The 18,478-nt window shown below is 40.3% G+C and overlaps 1 protein-coding gene across 5 annotated transcripts in view; it reads left to right on the top strand.

The window, feature by feature from the left end:
* NR2C2 (nuclear receptor subfamily 2 group C member 2) overlaps positions 1–18,478 on the top strand; it is a 94,792-nt gene that overhangs the window by 47,155 nt on the left and 29,159 nt on the right. The window lies entirely within an intron of this gene.

Here is an 18,478-nt window from a genome sequence, read left to right as displayed (position 1 = left end):
GTTGGTATAAGTGAACAATATGATACCATAACTACATAATTTCTATAATGTTTACCCATTCTAGAAAGTGATTTTATGGACTATCTATTATAAAGTAAACATAGAAGAGTTCTAATAAGTAAATGAAAGAAGTTAAAGATTATATTCCCATTATGTCTGTATTGTATAATATTTTATCATAAACACTGAAGCTCATATAAGTCATTTTAACCTCACACCAGTAGGGAACACATATCTGAGTGTTTGGAAATTCAGAAGTAATGGGCCCAACATTAGAGGTTTTACTGTTCCTCAGAATTAGGAACGTCATAGCCAAATTATTTTTTCTCTTTTGTTTTGCTCATTATGACTTGAAAATGGGTCTTGTATAGTTTTACGTAGTAGATATTAGGATTCTGCCTATGTAACTATCCCAACTGGGAAAGGAGCTAATTGCATTCAATCAGGGCCTGTACATAATGGGCTCACAACCACCTTAGGGCAGATGAGAACACAGAAAGTTCCCCAAGAGACTGTCAGTAGCTAGTGTATATACTGAGAGAGTGCACATTTCCGCCCATATTAGTATGAGAAGAATCTCTTCCCAAGGGCTATCCTACCATCCCATTCCATACAGAGGGGCTAAGCCCATGCCCTGGTCCTCAGCCTGTGGTGACACTGCTGTCCTGGCTGGATTGTAGCAAGGTCCCTTGAACAGAAGTCCTATAGAATAGATGCTTAGTGTTGAGCTTTTAGTCTCTCTGGGGAGGATAACTCTTAGGCATGAGTTCTACGTATGGTAAATATACTTGAAAATCTTTTCATCATGAACTGTCAATAAAATGGACAAGTGCAACTGAACTATTTCAAGGTTTAGGGTTTTGTTGTTGTTGTTTTTTGTTTGTTTTGTGTTTTAAGGAAAACTAAGGTTATAGAATGATTTCTGGGTTCTTGATGTTGGTGATAATGGTTTCGATAGTTTTCATTTCTAGCCCTGACTTCAGTCATGAATTTCCAATGCCCTGAGACCTGGGAAGAGAATAAGTGCTATGATGTTTTCATGAATAACAATGCTTGGAACCCAAATGGTGGCTTCTGTGATAAGGTTAAGAGGAAAAAATTATACAGTAAGGGTGATAGACCTAGGTCACATTTAGGATCTTTGGCTCTGAATGGAACAGATTTAGGATCAAATTTTATCTCCTCTCAGCTGTGTGACTCTGAAGAAAGTTTCTGTAACCTCTATAGCTAGAAAATGACAACAATAATAGTACCTGTTTAATGGGATTTTAAAAGGATTAGGTGAGATAATGCTTGCAAACTTATAGGAAGCAAATATCAATGTTAGCAAATGACTTACAATTTTTCTTAAGGTTTATTTTTATATAATTCCAAACACAGAAAATAGTACATGGAAATCCTGTATATATCCCCAATTTAACCAATTGTTTGCTATAACATTCTGAGTAAATGTACGTATATTTTTTTGAATCATTTGAGAATAGAAATAACACACCTCTTTGCCCTGAATATGTATGTATTTCCTAAGAACAATGACATTTTCTTACATAATCACAATACAGCTATCAAAATCAGGGAATTAATTATTGAAACATACCATTATCTAATCCATAGTTTATATTCTAAAATGCCATTCAGTTGTCTTAGTTAAGTCCTTTATAACTGTTTTCTCCCATTCCAGGATTTATGTTACTGTTTTTAATAATGATAATGTGGCCAACATACCTAGTTATGCAGGCCAGCAGAGGGTGATCTGGAACATAGACTTGTGTCTGTCAGTATCCTGTCATCCTAATGGCTTCAACGGGGCTTTGGGGCCAAGTGGGAAGGGTGGCAGTCCTCAGAGTGGGGGCAGTAGCCTTGTGGCTAGAGTTAAAAGCTATTGTTTTGAGGATACAGAGGTCTAGGGTGGGGACTGTGGAAGGAGAGAAGGAGGTAAGAGCCATAGGAGGGCACCCACTTGTCTGAGAATGAGGCATAATCGAACCCATCCAATTGCAAGGTGACTTCTCAGTAAATCTCACAGGTTTTCATCATGATGCAGTCTTTCCAGGCCAGTGGTTTGCAAATTTCCTTATGATTTTTTTTAATGTTTATTTAATTTTTGAGAGAGAGAGAGAGACAGAGCACGAGCAGGTGAGGGACAGAGAGAGAGGGAGACAGAGTGAGTATCTGAAGCAGGCTCTAGGTTCTGAGCTGTCAGCACAGAGCCCGACACGAGGCTAGAACTCACGGACCTCAAGATCATGACCTGAGCCAAAGTCGGATGCTTAACTGACTGAGCCACCCAGGCACCTCTGCAAATTTCCTTATAAACAGGTGCGCCTGTTCATATATATTTTTTAGAGTGTGAAATCTTTACTTGGGCCCTTATAGCACCCACTTCCCTACTTCTCTCTTCTACCACCTCTTTATTCCTACACATCCCTTCTGGAACGCCAGTACTTGTTCTCTGTCCTTTCTTTGTCCACAGCCATCAGACATCTCCTTTCTCACTGTGATGTTCTCCTGGCCCCTCTCAGGTACTCATTGCTGTAACAAAATCACACCACACCAAGCAGAGTATAGAGTAAACCATACACCTCCCTTCTTCCTCTTCCACAAGTCACCCAGGTCTCTCCCATGAGGTAACCACTGTTACATATTGCTAGTTGTTCTTTCACAGACACACTCTACCAAAAGCACATGTGTAAATAATGTACAGCATATTTTTCATTCATGTAGACATTCTGTCCAGACTGTCCTATATTCTTTTTTCTTAACAACATCTTTTGGAGGTAGTTCCATGTAGAAACCGTTCTTTCTTTCTCTTGATGTCTATGGATGCTGCAATGAATAACTTTTTACCTGTTCAATTTAGCACTTGTGAGAATACTTCCGTCAGATCAGTTTCTCAGTGTAGGATTGTGGGGACAAAGGATATGTCCGTGTGTAATTTTTTTTTGGCCTATAGTATCATGTTAGCTTCAAGTATACAACATAATGATTTGATATTTGTGTAGATTGTGAAATGATCACCATACATGGTTAGAAATTTTTTTGTGTTGAAAACTTTTAAGATTTAGTTTCTTAGCAACTTTCTAGTGTGCAATTCAGTAAACTATAGTCACCATGATGTGTATTACATCTTCATGATTTACTTTGTAACTGGAAATCTGTACCTTTTGACCTCTGTTGCCCACCCCTGCCCCCTTTGGGCAACCACCAGTCTGTGCTTTGTATCCATTGAGCGTGTGTGTGTGTGTGTGTGTGTGTGTGTGTGTGTGTGTGTGTGTGTGTGTGTGTGTTTTGTTTTGCTTTGTTTTTTAAGATTCCATAAGTGAGATCATACAGTATTTGTCTTTCTTTGCCTGAGTTATTTCACATAGCATACTACTTTCAGGGTCTATGTTGTCACAAATGGCAAAATTACATCCTTTTTTATGGCTGAATAGGTATTCATTTGTATATAAATAAATACACATACATACATATATACATGCACACATATTTACCACATTTTATTTACCCATTCATCCATCAGCAGACGCTTAGGTTGTTTCCATATGTTGGCTATTGTAAATAATGCTGCAGTGAACTTTGGGGTGCATTTTTTAATGTTGTTTCTTCTTTTTTTGAGAGAGAGAGAGAGAGAGAGAGAGAGAGAGCGAGCATGGGCAGGGGAGGGGCAGAGAGAGAGGGAGACACAGAATCTGAAACAGGCTCCAGGCTCTGAGCTGTCAGCACAGAGCCCAACACGGGGCTCAAACTCACAAACTGCAAGATCATGACCTGAGCCGAAATCAGTCACTTAACCGACGGAGCCACCAAGGTGCCCCTGGGGTGCATATATCTTTTTTTGAGTGAGTATTTTTGTTTTCCTTGGATAAATATCCAGAAGTGGAATTGCTGGATTATATGATACTTCCATTTTTATTTTTTTGAGGAACCTCCTTACAGTTTTCCACAGTGGCTGCACTAGTTTATATTCTCACCAACAGTGCATGAGGGTTCCTTTACTCCACATTCTTGCCAACAATTGTTACTGCTTTTTTTTTTTTTTTTTTTTTTTTTTAAATACTGGCTATTCTGACTGGTGTGAGGGGTTATCTCATTGTGGTTTGATTTTCATTTTCTTGATGATGAGTGATGTTGAGCATTGTTTCAATACCTATTGGCCAACTTTCTGTCGTCTTTGGGAAAATAAGTAACTATTCAGATCCTCTGCCCATTTTTTAAAGTTTGCTTTTGCTGTTGAGGTGTTTGAGTTCTTTTTTTTTTTTTTTTTTTTAAGTTTATTTATTTTGAGAAAGAGAATGTGGGGAAGAGGCATGGAGAGAGGGAGAGAGACAGAATCCCAAGCAGGTTCCACACTGATAGCACAGAGCCCACCCAACACAGGGCTTTAACCCACGAACTGCTAGATCATGACCTGAGCCAAGATCAAGAGTCAGATACCTAATCGACTGAGCCACCTAAGCGCCCCCTAGTTCTTTATGTATTTTGGATATTAACCCCTTAACAGATACATAATTTATGGATATTTTCTCGCATTCAGTAGTTAGTCTTTTCATTTTGTTGATGGTTTCTTTTGCTCTGCAGAAGCTTTTCAGTTCCATGTGGTTTGATTTGTTTATTTTTGCTTTTGGTGTCAAATCCAAAAAATGATCACCAGAACTGATGTTGAGTTTACTATTTTTTTAATGTGTTCTTCTAGGAATTTTATGGTTATAGGTCTTACATTCAAGCCTTCAGTTGATTTTGAGTTGACCTTTGTGTATTGTAAAATTATGGTCCCATTTCATTCTTCTGCATGTGCCTATCCAGCTTTCACAATATCATTTATTGAAGAGGCTGTCCTTTCTTTCCCCATGGTATATTCTTGGCTCCTTTGTCATAAATTAATTGACCATATATGTGTGGGTTTATTTCTGGGCTGTCTTCTAGTCCATGCATCTGCATTTCTGTTTTTATGCCAGTACCATACTGTTTTGATTATTATAGCTTTATAATATAGTTTGAAATCAGAGAACATGATGTCTCCAATCTTTTCTGAAGATTGCTTTGGCTATTGGTCTTCTGTTATTGTGTAAAAATTTCAGGATTGCTTTGTACTGTTTCTGTGAAAAATGTCATTGGAATTTTGAAAGGAATTGTATTGAATCCATAGATTGCTTTGGGTAGTGCAGACATTTTAACAATATTAACTCTTCCAGTTTATGAGTGCCAAGTATCTTTCTATTTATTTGTGTTTTCTTTAGTTTCTTTCATTAATGTCTTAACAGTTTTCAGTGTGCAGATCTTTTACCTTCTTGGTTGAATTTATTTCTAGGTTATTTTATTCTTTTTGATGTAATTGTAAATGATTGTTTTCTTCATTTCTCTTTTAGATTGCTTGTTATTAGTGTATAGAAACACAACAGGGGCGCCTAGGTGAGTCAGTTGGTTAAGCGTTCAAGTTCAGCTCAGGTCATGATCTCACAGTTTGTGGGCTCAAGCCCCACATCGGGCTCTGAGCTGACAGTGCAGAGCCTGCTTGGGATTCTCTCTTTCTCCCACTCTCTCTCTGCCCCTCCCCCACTTGCACATGCACATGCACTCTGTCTCTCTCAAAATAAACTTAAAAAAAAAAACACGACAGGGGTACCTGGGTGGCTCAGTCGGTTAAGCGTCCCACTTCAGCTCAGGTCATGATCTCACAGTTTGTGGGTCTGAGCCCCGAGTCGGGCTCTGTGCTGACAGCTCAGAGCCTGGAGTCTGCTTCAGATTCTGTGTCTCTCTCTCTGCCAGTCCACCACTCACACACACGCTCTGTCTCTTCGTCTCTCTCTCTCTCTCTCTCAACTATAAATAAACATTAAAAAGTTTTTAAAAAAACAGATTTTTATATGTTGATTTTGTATCTTGCAACTCTACCAAATTTGTTTATTAGTTCTAACAGTTTTTTGGTGGAGTCTTTAGGATTTTCTGTGCATAATGTCATGGCATCTGCAAGTAGTGATGACAGTTTTATCTCTTCCTTTTCAATTTGAATGCCTTTTACTTATTTTTCTTGGCTAATTGCACTGGCTAGGACTTCCAGTACTGTGTTGAATAAAAGCAGCGAGAGTAGGCATCCTAGTCTTATTCCTGATATTGGAAAAGCTTTCAGCTTTTTGCCTTTGAGTATGATGTTAGCTGAGTATCCGTGTGTAATTTTGACAGTTGTTGCCAAACTGCCTTCGAAAGAGGTTGTGCCAACTTATACTCCCACCACCCCAATATCAGAGCGCCCATTTCCCCACACACTCAACTGTATATTATGCTATATATACTGTTTAATCTTTTTTAGTTTGCTAGGTGAAATATCACTACTATATAAGTTTTGTGTTTCTATTATTCATCTAAAAATATGTAATAAAAACTGTTGTGTTTTTATCACTGTTGTGATACTCAAATTTTATATAATCGTAAATAAGAAATTACTTTTTTACCTGTCTTTCTCCATAGCTCTACTCCATTTACTTTTCAACCAATAGGTTTCTTGAAAATTATGTCTAATTTTATTATCATTATCTTTTACATTAAAGGTATTTTACATATACATAAAAGTATAAAGTATAAAGATACATATATTAAGATATTAGGCTTTTCTAGAACCATTTTTCTGAAATATCTAGGATCGATCAGCTAAGTATCTGTTTAATAGGATTAATATTCAGAAAACTTAGAGGAAGTAATTTATAAAAACCGAATATAATATGTAGCCAGACTGCTAAATGTTGGAGTTCCTCAGGATTGCATTCTGGTCCCACTTTCTCCCCTCTGTATTTTCTCTGAACCCATGGCTTAAATATCATTTTATGCTAGTGACTCCCAAATGGATGTCTATGGCCTAGACCTCTGCTATGACCTCCATTTAGTTCAAAATATTTTAAATTTTTATTGCTGCTACTTTGACCCATGTGTTATCCAGAAGTGTGTTAATTTCTAAATATTTGGGAATTTCAAAAACTTTTTATTAATTTCTAGTTTAATCAGTCTAGTAGTGACCTAGAACATACTTTATGATTCCTATTTTTTCTTAAGGTATATTTTATGGCCCAGAATGTGATGTATATTATTGGATGTTCCTTGCAGCTTGAGAAGAATGTGTATCCTGCTGTTGTTAGATGGATTATTTTATAAATGTCAGTTATATCAGGTTGATTGATAGTGCTGTCCAAGTCAACTATATCCTTATTGATTTTTCTGCCTGCTTAATCTACCAGGTGCTGACAGGGAAGCAGTGACATCTCTACAGCTATAATAGTTGATTTGTCTCTTTCTCCTTGGCAGTTTTACAAGTTTTTGTCTCCTGTCTTTTGATGCTCTCTTGTTAGGTGCGTACACATTTAAGATTGTTATGTATTTGTGGGGAACTGACCCATTTGTCATCATGTAATACCCCTCTTTATGCGTGATTTTTTTCCTTGTTCTGAGGTCTACTTTGTCTTTAACTTAAATTCGCTTACTCTAGCTGTCTTTTGATTAATGATAGCATGATGTCTTTTCTCCATCCCTTTACTTTTGATCTGTGTCGAGGGTTTCCTGTTGACAATGTACAGTTGGGTCTTCTTTTTCTATCGAAATGAGTCTTTGTCTTTTAGTGGTCTGTGTAGACCATTCACATTTAAAGTGGTTCTGGATATACTGTATTTACATTAATGTCAACCATGTTTAACTATTTTCTATTTGTTGCCAGAGTCTTCTTTTTCTGCCTCATCTGGGTTTTTATCATGTTTGTTTATTTTTTTTAACTTTTTTTTTTTAACGTTTATTTTTGAAAGACAGAGCACAAGCAGGGGAGGGGCAGAGAGAGAGAGAGAGAGAGAGAGAGAGAGAGGGAAACACAGAATCTGAAGCAGGCTCCAGGCTCTGAGCTGTCAGCACAGATCCCTATGCGGGATTCGAACTGTGAGATCATGACTTGAGCCGAAGTCGGACACTTAACCAACTGTTAAGGGGCACCAACTCAGGTGCCCCTATTTATTCATTTTTGAAAGAGAGAGAGAGAGCAAGGGAGGGGCAGAGAAAGAGAGGGAGACAGAATCCCAAGCAGGCTTCGCACTGTCAGCTCAGAGCCCAATGCAGGGCTTGAGCTCAACAACCCTTGAGATCATGACCTGAGCTAAAACCAAGAGTCAGAGGCTTAAGGGACTGAGCCATCCTGGTGCCCCTGCCTTATTTGGTCTTGATTGGGCAATTTAGTTGATCCCTTTTATCTCTTCTCTTAATATATCAAATGTACATCTCTACAGATGTTTTTAGTTGTTGCCCTAGAAGTTTACAGTAATTATTTTAAGCTGATATAAGCCTACCTTCAAATGACATTATTCTGTTTCACATGTAATATAGGTTTCTTATAACCAAGTTCCCAATTCCTCCCTCCTGTCCCTTGTGGCATTGCTGTCATTCATTTCACTTAACCACATGCTGTAGTCACATAGGACATTGTTATTATTATTAATTTAGACAATTATTTTTTAGATCAATTAGGAATAGTAAGATTTTATTTTACCTTCACTTATTCCTACAACAGTGCTCTTCCATTCTCTAAGTAGATCCAAGTTCTAACCTATATCATTTACTAACTAAAGAAAAGCTTTTAATATTTATTGGGCAGGTTTGCTGGTGATGAATTTTCTTAGTTTGTGTTTGAGAAAGTATTTCTCCTTGACTTGTTGGTTGTTGTTTTTTAAAAATTATTTTTAGTGAAATTCATAGGACGTAAAATTTAATCATTTTAATGTGAACAGGTCAGTGGCATTTAATACATTCTCAGTGTTGTACAACCACCACCTCTATCTAGTTTCCAAACATTTTCATCAGTCCAGAGTAAAACCCCTTACCCATTGAGCAGTTTCTCCCTGTTCCTCTTTCCCTGTAGGCCCTTGGAACCACCAGTCTACATTCTATCTCTATGGACTTACCAATTTTGGATATTTCCTATAAATGGAATCACACAGTATGTGACCTTTTGTGTATAGTGTCTTTCACTTAGCATGATGTTCATTTATCTATGATGTAGCATGAATCTGTACTTCATTACTTTTTATGGCTGAATAACATCCCAATTTATGGATAGACCACAATTTGTTTATCCATTGTTTCTCTATAGGTGAGGTGTTTCACCTCCCTACCCTACCCCGCCACTCCAGACTTCTCTCAGTATTTTCTCTTTGTCTTTGGTTTTCTGTGGTTTGAATATGTTGAGGAAATATAGTGAAAAGAAACAAAATCTTCTCCCAATCCAGAAAACTCTCCATAAAGGTAGAAGAGAGAAACAGGAGTTTTTTTCCTTCTTTTTTTTTTTCAAAGATGTTATTTTTAAGTAATCTCTGTACCCAGTGTGAGACCTGAACCCCCAACCCCAAGATCAAGAGTTGTGTGCTCCGCTAATTGAGCCAGCTAGGTGCCCCTTTCTCCTCCTCCTCCTCCTCCTCCTCCTCCTCCTCCTCCTCCTGCTTCTCTTCCTCCCTCTCTTCCTCTTCTTCCTCTTCCTCAGTAAACATTAAATCAGAATGTAATGTGCGTTATAGGCAATCTTCTAAGAAATTGCAAAGATGGAAAGGAATTTTACTCGTTTGTATAGCCAAGCGGGTACAACCCATTACATACATGTTTTTAAGATCCTAACTTTATCATGGAAATTGTGGAAACCACTTTATTGAGGAAGGGGAAGGGGGAAAAGTTGTTAAATCTTTATGATGGGAGGTAGTTTGCAAATAGCAAGGTGCCCACCAAGTTAGGTCCTTACTCTCCCAGAGGCCTAGGAGGTAAGGGAGTTGTCTTCAAGTTTGCATTTCGAAATGGTGGCTCCCAGATCCTTGAGAACACATTCCTGAGTTGTAAGACTGGCAAGAGGCTCCTCTAACCATTATAAAGATTTACATACATATGAAAAGGACAGAGAACAAGTTCTAAAAGGCAGGGGAAAGAAATTTCTTCCTTTATTTTTCACAGAATTAAGCCTCTTGTCTTTAATCTGTATTTGGCCTTACAAGTAGGATTTGTCTAGATATAGTATTTTAGTATTTATTCTGCTTGGCATTAATTTTAGAAAGTTCTCAGCAGCCACTATTACTTCCAGTATTTCTTCATTCTCCTTCTGGTATTCCAGTTATGTATATGCTGTATCTTGACATTGTCCCACATTCTTGGATACTCTGTTCTGTTTTTTGTTTGTACGTTTTGTTTTGTGTTCCTTCATTGCTTTTTCCCTTTGCATTTCAGTTAGGGATGTTTCTGTTGACCTATGTGATGCAGTTTTGGAGGGGGGTGAGGCAGGGGGTGTCCAAATTGACGGCCAAGAAAGAATTCTTGAGATGTCTTTGATGCAAAAAAAGTGATATTATTTTTTATTTTTTTTAATGTTTATTTATTTCCCAGAGAGAGACGGAGCATGAGTGGGGGAGGGGCAGAGAGAGAGGGGGACACAGAATGAGAAGCAGGCTCCAGGCTCTGAGCTGTCAGCACAGAGCCCAACGACGCGGGGCTTGAACTCTCGAGCTCATGACCTGAGCCGAAGTCAGATGCTCAACCGACTGAGCCATCCAGGCGCCCCAAAAAAGGTGATATTATTAAAGCATGGAGACGGGACCCATGGGCAGAAAGAGCTGCCCTGCGATTGTGAGGAGTGACTGATTATATACAGTGCTACGAAGTTGGGGGAGGTAAAGGCAAAAGGGAGGCCTTGCTATTGTCAAGTTAAGGTTTGTTTTCCCTCTAGTAAGACTGGACAGAGGGAGTTTATTGGAGGAATGTTTTACTCTGCCTGCCTCAAGTATTTGTCAACGAACTGCAAGTTATAAGGAAATTTAATTTTATCTACATTTCCTTCTGCCTTTGTTTCCCGTATCACTATCTTTAAGCTCACTGATTCTGGGGCGCCTGGGTGGCTCAGTCGGTTAAGCGTCCGACTTGGGCTCAGGTCATGATCTCACGGTTCGTGGGTTCAAGCTCCGCGTCGGGCTCTGTGCTGACAGCTCAGAGCCTGGAGCCTGTTTCAGATTCTGTGTCTCCTTCTCTCTGTGACCCTCCCCCGTTCATGCTCTGTCTCTCTCTGTCTCAAAAATAAATAAACGTTTAAAAAAAAAAAAAAATTTAAGCTCACTGATTCTTTCCTTGGTTGTGTCCAGTCTGCAGATGATCCCATCAAGGCATTCTTCACTTTCACAGTGTTTTTGAATTCTAGCATTTCCTCCTTTCTGAGAATTTCCATCTTCTCTCCTCTGTTCTTGCATGTTGTCCTTTTCGTCTAGAGACCTTAACATATTAATCTTTGTATTTTAAGTTCTTGTTTGGTCATTCCAATGTTTGTGCCCTGAATCTGATTCTGATGCTTGCTTTATCTCTGTGGATTGTTTTTCTTGCCTTTTGGCATGCCTTGTACATTTTCTTTTTAAAATCAGGTAATGTCTATGTTAGATAATAGGAGCTGAGATAAATGAGCCTATAGTATGGGGATTTATGTTGATCTGGCTACGTGTTGAGCTATGTATGATGTTCTCTGTGGCTATAGGTCCAAAGGCTTCAGATTCCTCTAGTGCCTTTGTCTTGGTCTCTCCTCTTGACTTTGGGCTTCCTTGGATACTCTTCTTTAGAGTGTCTATATCTTAAAGCTCTTCCAGCTGTAATCCCCTGTTACACTGGAGCCCTGTTGGTGTGGTGGTAAGGTGGGAGAGCAGAAGCATTCTACAATCTTATGATGAAATCTCAGTATTTTAGTGGGCCTTTGTCCTTGGACTACCTGTAAGAGTTCCTGGACCTAGTTCTAACTTGGGGGCAAGTTTGGAGGAGTCCCACATATACAACACCAAGCAATTCTGACACTATCAGTGTAAAGATAGCATAGATTCCACAGACTAACAATTCAACCTGATAGAACTGCCCCCTAGTCCCACCTCAGACATCAGTCTCAAGTCCCAGGTTGTTACCTATACCTCTGACTAACCAGCTACAGATTAGAGTTCCAGTGACCTTCTTAGGTTCAATTAATTTGCTAGAGCATTTCACAGAATGGAGGGAAGCACTTATTCATGTGCAGTTTATTAAAGGATACAAATCACCAGCCAGATGAAGAGATACCTAGAGCAAAGTGCGAAACAAAGGAGTTTTTGTCCTTGCGAAACTTGGGGACAGACAGCTTAATGACACACAAAAGTCTTCTGGTTCCCCAAGCATGGAAGTTCCCAAATGGGCCAAAAAGCTGTTTTCTTGGGTTTTTATGGAGGCTTCATTACATAGACATGATTGATTAAGTCACTGACTGTTGACTGATTGAACCTCCAGCCCCTCCCCCAACCCAGAACCTCCAGGGGAGGGGGAAATGAAAGTTCTAACCCTTTCATCCCATCGTTGATCCTTCTGGCAACCAGTCCTTGCCCTGGGGAGGGGTTCCAAAAGTCATCTTCATTAATAACAAGACACTCATTTCACTTTTATGGCTCTAAAGTATTTTCAGGAACTGTGGATGAAGATCACATATATCTGAAAAATATACTTTTGTCATCTGAATGACCAAATATATACTTCTTATAAATCATATTGCAGGCTGTGACCTTGACAAGTGTGTATTAATTTCCTCTACTGCCTACCCCCTTAGATGAGATAAGGGAGCCTGAGGGGCCTGGAGTTGAAGAAATCCCCTCTCCCCAGGTGGGATAGACTCAGGTATAAAGCCTTTTTCCCCTGCGGAATAGTCATTTGTTTACAGAAGAAACCCTTGAGTTCATTTTATAAAAATTCTTCCCCTTCCCTTCCAGAGCCACCAGGGAATCTTTCTCATCTTTTCACCTTGGGAACCAAGTGGGATTTCTGGAGCTAAAACCCATGAAAGTATGAGGGACCCTCCTAAGCCTGTGGTATTCAGGAGTTTCTTACTCGCATGCTAGTCTGTGCTGAGTCTTCAGCAACTCATTGCAGTTACGTTTTGAGTGTTCCTCCAGGTTGGCTTCTGCTCCAGCTAAGCAGATCTCACACTTTGTGAATCCACCTCTCTCCAGATTTTGGAATAGAGTTTGCCCTGCATCCTCAAGTTTTCTGATAAGCCCGAGGGAAGTCATTGATTTTCATTTTGTCTTGCTTTTTCTTGTTGTTAAGGTGGAATGATGACTTCTAAGCTGTTTATATTGAAGTTGAAACCAGAAATACACTGTGAGCTCCAAACTCATCTATCTGGTAGTTTACTTGACACATCTACTCGGCCGTCTCCTAATTGGCAGGCTAAAAACAGACTTCTGAATTCCTACCAGCCCTTGCCCTTCCATCATGCCATTGTTCAGGCTAGAAACCTAAGAGTCATTCCTGGCTCTTCATTCTCCAGTCCTTACATCTCTTCCCACCTACACATGCTGTTGCATCTCCCTCCAGCCTGCATCCCGCAGTGGTCCTCTGCTCTCCACAGTCCCACAGCCACTACCTTCTGCTCTCACCTGGGCTTCTCCAGGGACATCCTAACAGTTCCTCAGCTTCTACTTTTCTCCTATATTTTTTTCCATCCAGTATCTAGGAAGATCTGTTTAAAATGCAAAGCCCATCATTCCCTCACTTAAAATCCTGAATGTGTTTAGAAAACACTGTTTTGTGTTACTCAGGGAGGAAAGCTTTGTGAAATACTTTACCTGCCTAAACTTTCTAGAGATTGAATTAGGCTGAATGGAGAATATAGTTGTTTGATCTTTGCCTGTGAGTGGTACTAACTTCTCATATGTGTTAAAATTTATTTAATTGTTTTAAATTTTTATTTTTGAAAGAGAAAGCATGCATGTGGGGGAGAGGCAAAGAGAGAGGGAGACACAGAATCCGAAGCAGGCCTGGAGGCTCCAAGCTGTCAGCAGAGACCCTGACGCGGGGCTTGAACTCATGAGCCGTGAGATCATGACCTGAGCCGAAGTCAGATGCTTAACCAACTGAGCCACCCAGACGCCCCTTAAAATTTATTTTTAAGTGAAAGATTGATTTACCTTTTTGCATAGGTCAAAAAATTTTTAACAGGTTTTTGCCTTTACTTTTAATTTAATTATCTTTACTATTGTCCTGCTATGTTTAATATACCCTGACTTGTAACAATCTAACAAATTTTATATATGTTTATATATTTTTAAATGTATGTGTGTGTAAAAAATAGTGTAATGTAAGATAGATATAAAATAAGAAACCTAAAGACTTGGTTTGGGAGGACAAAACCCTTGAGTGGCTCCCATTGTATGTGGAATGAAATCCTGACTCCACGCAAGGCCAGCCCACCTCCCCCTGTAGGGGAGCCTTCATTGTCCATGGACCTGATGTCAGTTCTAAGAGCTCCTTCCTTTTAGGGCTTTCCATGTGCCAGAACATTTCCCAGTACTTGGAACACACTTTTCCCTGAACCTTAATCCGACTCCCTTCTTAGCCTTGAATCTTGTTTTAAATGCCGCCTTAACACAGAAACCTTCCTTGACCTCTCTTTCTGAAAGGTTAAGTGCCTGTGTTTTCTACTCCATCCAGCCAGATCTTTAACCTCATAACATTTATCATAAACTTAAACTGTTCACTGGTTGGTCTGTTTACTTGTTTTTTGCCACTTTCCCACTAAACTAAAAGCTCAGCGAGAGCAAGAGCCATCTCCGTAATGCCTATAATCTAGCAAAGCCCATGGCATAGGGTAGACCCTCTTTGTAAGCATTTGAGGAATGAATGAAAGACTGTAGTCACTGGGAGAGATTGGATGAAGTGAAAGGGATAAGACAAGGCTTCCCAATGAGGAGAGAAGTACGTGAGAGCTTAGAGCAGGAAATACTTCTATCAAGGTCCTCTTATGTTCTGGGCCGTGTACCAAGTGCTTTCACACACATATTGCTTCACTTTCCTAGGAATCCTTTTTTATAGATATGTAAACAGGGGCTCAGAAAGCTCATATAACTGCTCCACAGTGACCCAGTTGGGAAGCAGTAGAGTGAGCATTCCATTCATAGCTCTATCTGCAAAGCCCTATTTCAGGATCACAAACTTGTGTTTACAGGACCAGGTGGCAGTGGAAAAGGTGGTCAAGTTGGAGATTAAGGCTAGTCAGAGAGCCCATGACCCATCTGAAGGGGCAGCCACACACAGCCAGCTGATAACCACAGGGAACTTAGGTCCAGGATGGCCTCAGCTTCCAGCTTGTCACAAGAACTATAAATCCAGTTTTTATGGTAAATACTCTATCTTCAGGTGTTGGCAACCAGTTTTTTAAAACTTTTAAACTCTGGGGAACGCCTGGGTGGCTCAGTCGGTTGAGCAGCCGACTTTGCCACAGGTCATGATCTCACAGCTCGTGAGTTTGAGCCCCGCGTCAGGCTCTGTGCTGACAGCTCAGAGCCTGGAGCCTGCTTCGGATTCTGTGTCTCCTCCTCTCTCTGCCCCTAACCCACACGTATTCTATCTCTGTCTCTCTCAAAAATAAATTTAAAAAAAACAGTAAAAAATTAAAAAATAAATAAATAAAAATTTTAAACTCTGGGAGATCAAGCAAAAGTTATCCATTGGCTGGTTTTACCTTTAGGCTATCCCATTTGCAGGTTTTTCTTTACAACATAAATCATGAGCCCAGCTTGGCTGGAACAGAGAGTGGGTAACATGGAGGAGAATGGCAGTAAGTCAGGTCACATTGAGGTCCTTTTAGGGTAGAAGTAGAGAGGGCCTTGGGCCTGTAGAGTATGTAGTCTCCTCTAATAATGTGACATATGCGTTCCTAAAGATTCCCACACTGCCAAATTTTGCAGTAGAAACCATAGGGCTTGTGGGGGGAAATGGGCTTAGTGGCATAACATTTAAAAACTGTTGGTGACACACTAAAAAACAGGTATGAACTTAATTTAATGTAAACAGTAGTTTTATATATGTTAAATAGTTAAGAAACACATAATGACCACAATACAATATGGCACTTTGCCTTGAAAGATATTGAAGCTTACTTGTGGAGGGGGTGTGAGAGGATTATAGCTCCTGAATGATTGTGAGTGGGGTGATCTGAAACTAGGGAAAGCAGCAATACCACATGCACAGAGCTGGCTATTCCCACTTAGCTCACTTCACTTGGGTGTCATTTTCTGGGTGTACACTGTTTCTCAGAGAAATCATGCATAAACAGACAAAAGATTTACATTGTGCCTAGATTATTCCCTAGTATATCTGTCACATTGAAACAAGTACAGCTTTTCAAAACAAGCATCATAGCAGTACTGCATAGCCAAGCTGTGGAGGGCCTAAGAGTCACACAGGAAACAAGACCTCCCTCATTACAGTCCTCCCTACCCTCCATTCGTTATCGTTTACAAGCATAGAGTAGGAACATTTGTTCCAAGTGAAGAGATTAAATAAAGTTTGCTTCTCATATTCATTTCCTAGGGCTGCCATAACAAATTACCACAAACTTGGTGCCTTAAAACAACAGAAATTCATTTTCTCACAGTTCTGGAGCACAGAAGCCCAAAATCAAGGTGTTTGCCAGGGCCATGCTTTCTTTAAGATTCTAGAAAAGCTTCCCTCCATGCCTTCCTACCTAGCTTCTGGTCCTTCCCTGCAGTCCTTGGAGTTCCTTGCTCACAGCTGTACCACTCCAGTCTCTGCCTCCATGGGCACATGGCTTTGTAGTAAAGACACCAGTCATTGGATTTGGGGCCCACCCTAATCCAGTCTGGACTCATCTTCACTTGATCACACTTGCAAAGGTCCTATTTCTAAATAAGATCACATTCATAGGTCCTGGGGGTTAGGACGTAACCATGTCTTTTTGAGGACACTGGTTCTACCAACAACGCTTCTTCTCCGCCCCTCCACAGGAGATTTAATAAGTCCGCATACATCCTCTCAATTTTTTTAGTTTATTTATTTATTTTGAGAGGGAGAGTGCAAGTGGGGAAGGGCAGAGAGAAGGAGAGACAGAATCCCAAACAGGCTCTGCGCCGTGAGCCTGACGGAGGGCTTGAACTCACAAACCAGGAGATCATGACCTGAACCAAGATCAAGAATCAGATGCTTAACCGACTGAGCCACATGGGTGCCCCTACATCCTCCCAATTCGGTGTTTCCTTGGTTTCATTAAACAGGAGTCTGCCTGCTTGTGTTTGTCAGCAAAGTTTGTGTAAGGGTCACCCTGGGGTTCTTCTGTGACCCTGAACCTTTGGGGGGGAAATAGAAAAGAATAGTTTGAGGGGCGCCTGGGTGGCGCAGTCGGTTAAGCGTCCGACTTCAGCCAGGTCACGATCTCGCGGTCCATGAGTTTGAGCCCCGCGTCGGGCTCTGGGCTGACGGCTCGGAGCCTGGAGCCTGTTTCCGATTCTGTGTCTCCCTCTCTCTCTGCCCCTCCCCCGTTCATGCTCTGTCTCTCTCTGTCCCAAAAATAAAAAAATAAAATTAAATTAAAAAAAAAATAAAAAAGAAAAGAATAGTTTGAGCTTTAGGATATGTTACATACAGCCACCAAGAGCAGCTGTCCCTGTCTAGACCCCATCACTCCTACGTCCCACCCCTGCCCTAGCTCCATACCTGCCATGCCTCAACCAAGAGGCCTGGGGAATAGCAGCAAAGGCAGTGACATGCCCATTACTGTGTCTACTCAGATGTAGAGTGTATCACCTCTGAACATGTGAAGGACTTCTACTAGCCATGCCTTGGTTATAGCTGGTGATTGAAGATCCTTTCAATCACATGACTCTCTCATTTCTTTTTATTTCATTCTAATTTTTTTTAATGTTTTTATATTTGAGAGACAGAGTGCGAGTGGGGGAGGGGCAGAGAGAGAGGGAGACACAGAATTTGAAGCGGGTTCTGAGTCATCAGCACAGAGCCCGACGCAGGGCTTGAACCCACGAATCTTAAGCTCATGACGCTTAACCGGCCGACATCCACCAAGGCGCCCTCGTGACTATCTGACTTTGTAACAGGGAAAGTAGTTTAGGAAGGAGGTAAGTTTTGATAGACATGAAAAGGAAGTCAAACACTTAACTCCTAGATCTCAAAGTTGTAAGGGCCTTCCAAAGGCCAGCTTGTTACCTTTTAACTAAGGTAGGAGTCCCTTTTGTGGCAGCTGAGAGAAGTATGTGTCAACCAGTCTGTCTGTGGTCTTTCAGTTCCTCATTGGGTAGGAAAGGTTTTTGTTTTTTTTTTTTTTAAAGAATTCTTCTTACAAAGTTTTCTATCTCATGTTTTACTTTTCCAGGGGAGTCTCGGTATGTATGCCACAGGAATCTGCCTGTGTAACAGTGAAAGGTACTTCCTTTCATTCTTTGAAATCTTTCTTCTTTATCCTTAAAGATCTTTTGACACGTTAGTTGGAAATGATGATATGCCAGGATTCATGCCCAGCCATCAGCTAAGGATTTGTTCTTGTATCCTGTTCCCAGTCTGCTCTTCTTTCTGGTCTTGAACTTGCTGTGTGCCCTCAGCCTGTAACATACTTTGCCACATTTATGTATGGCTTCCTCTCTTGCTTCATCAGGTGTTTGCTCAACATCAC

This window comes from Panthera onca, chromosome A2, assembly GCF_046562875.1.
Source record: "Panthera onca isolate mPanOnc1 chromosome A2, mPanOnc1 haplotype 2, whole genome shotgun sequence".
In the NCBI taxonomy this organism is placed as follows: Eukaryota; Metazoa; Chordata; class Mammalia; order Carnivora; family Felidae; genus Panthera; species Panthera onca.
The sequence above is the reverse complement of the archived record's forward strand: the minus strand, read 5'-3'. Positions and strand labels throughout refer to the sequence as shown.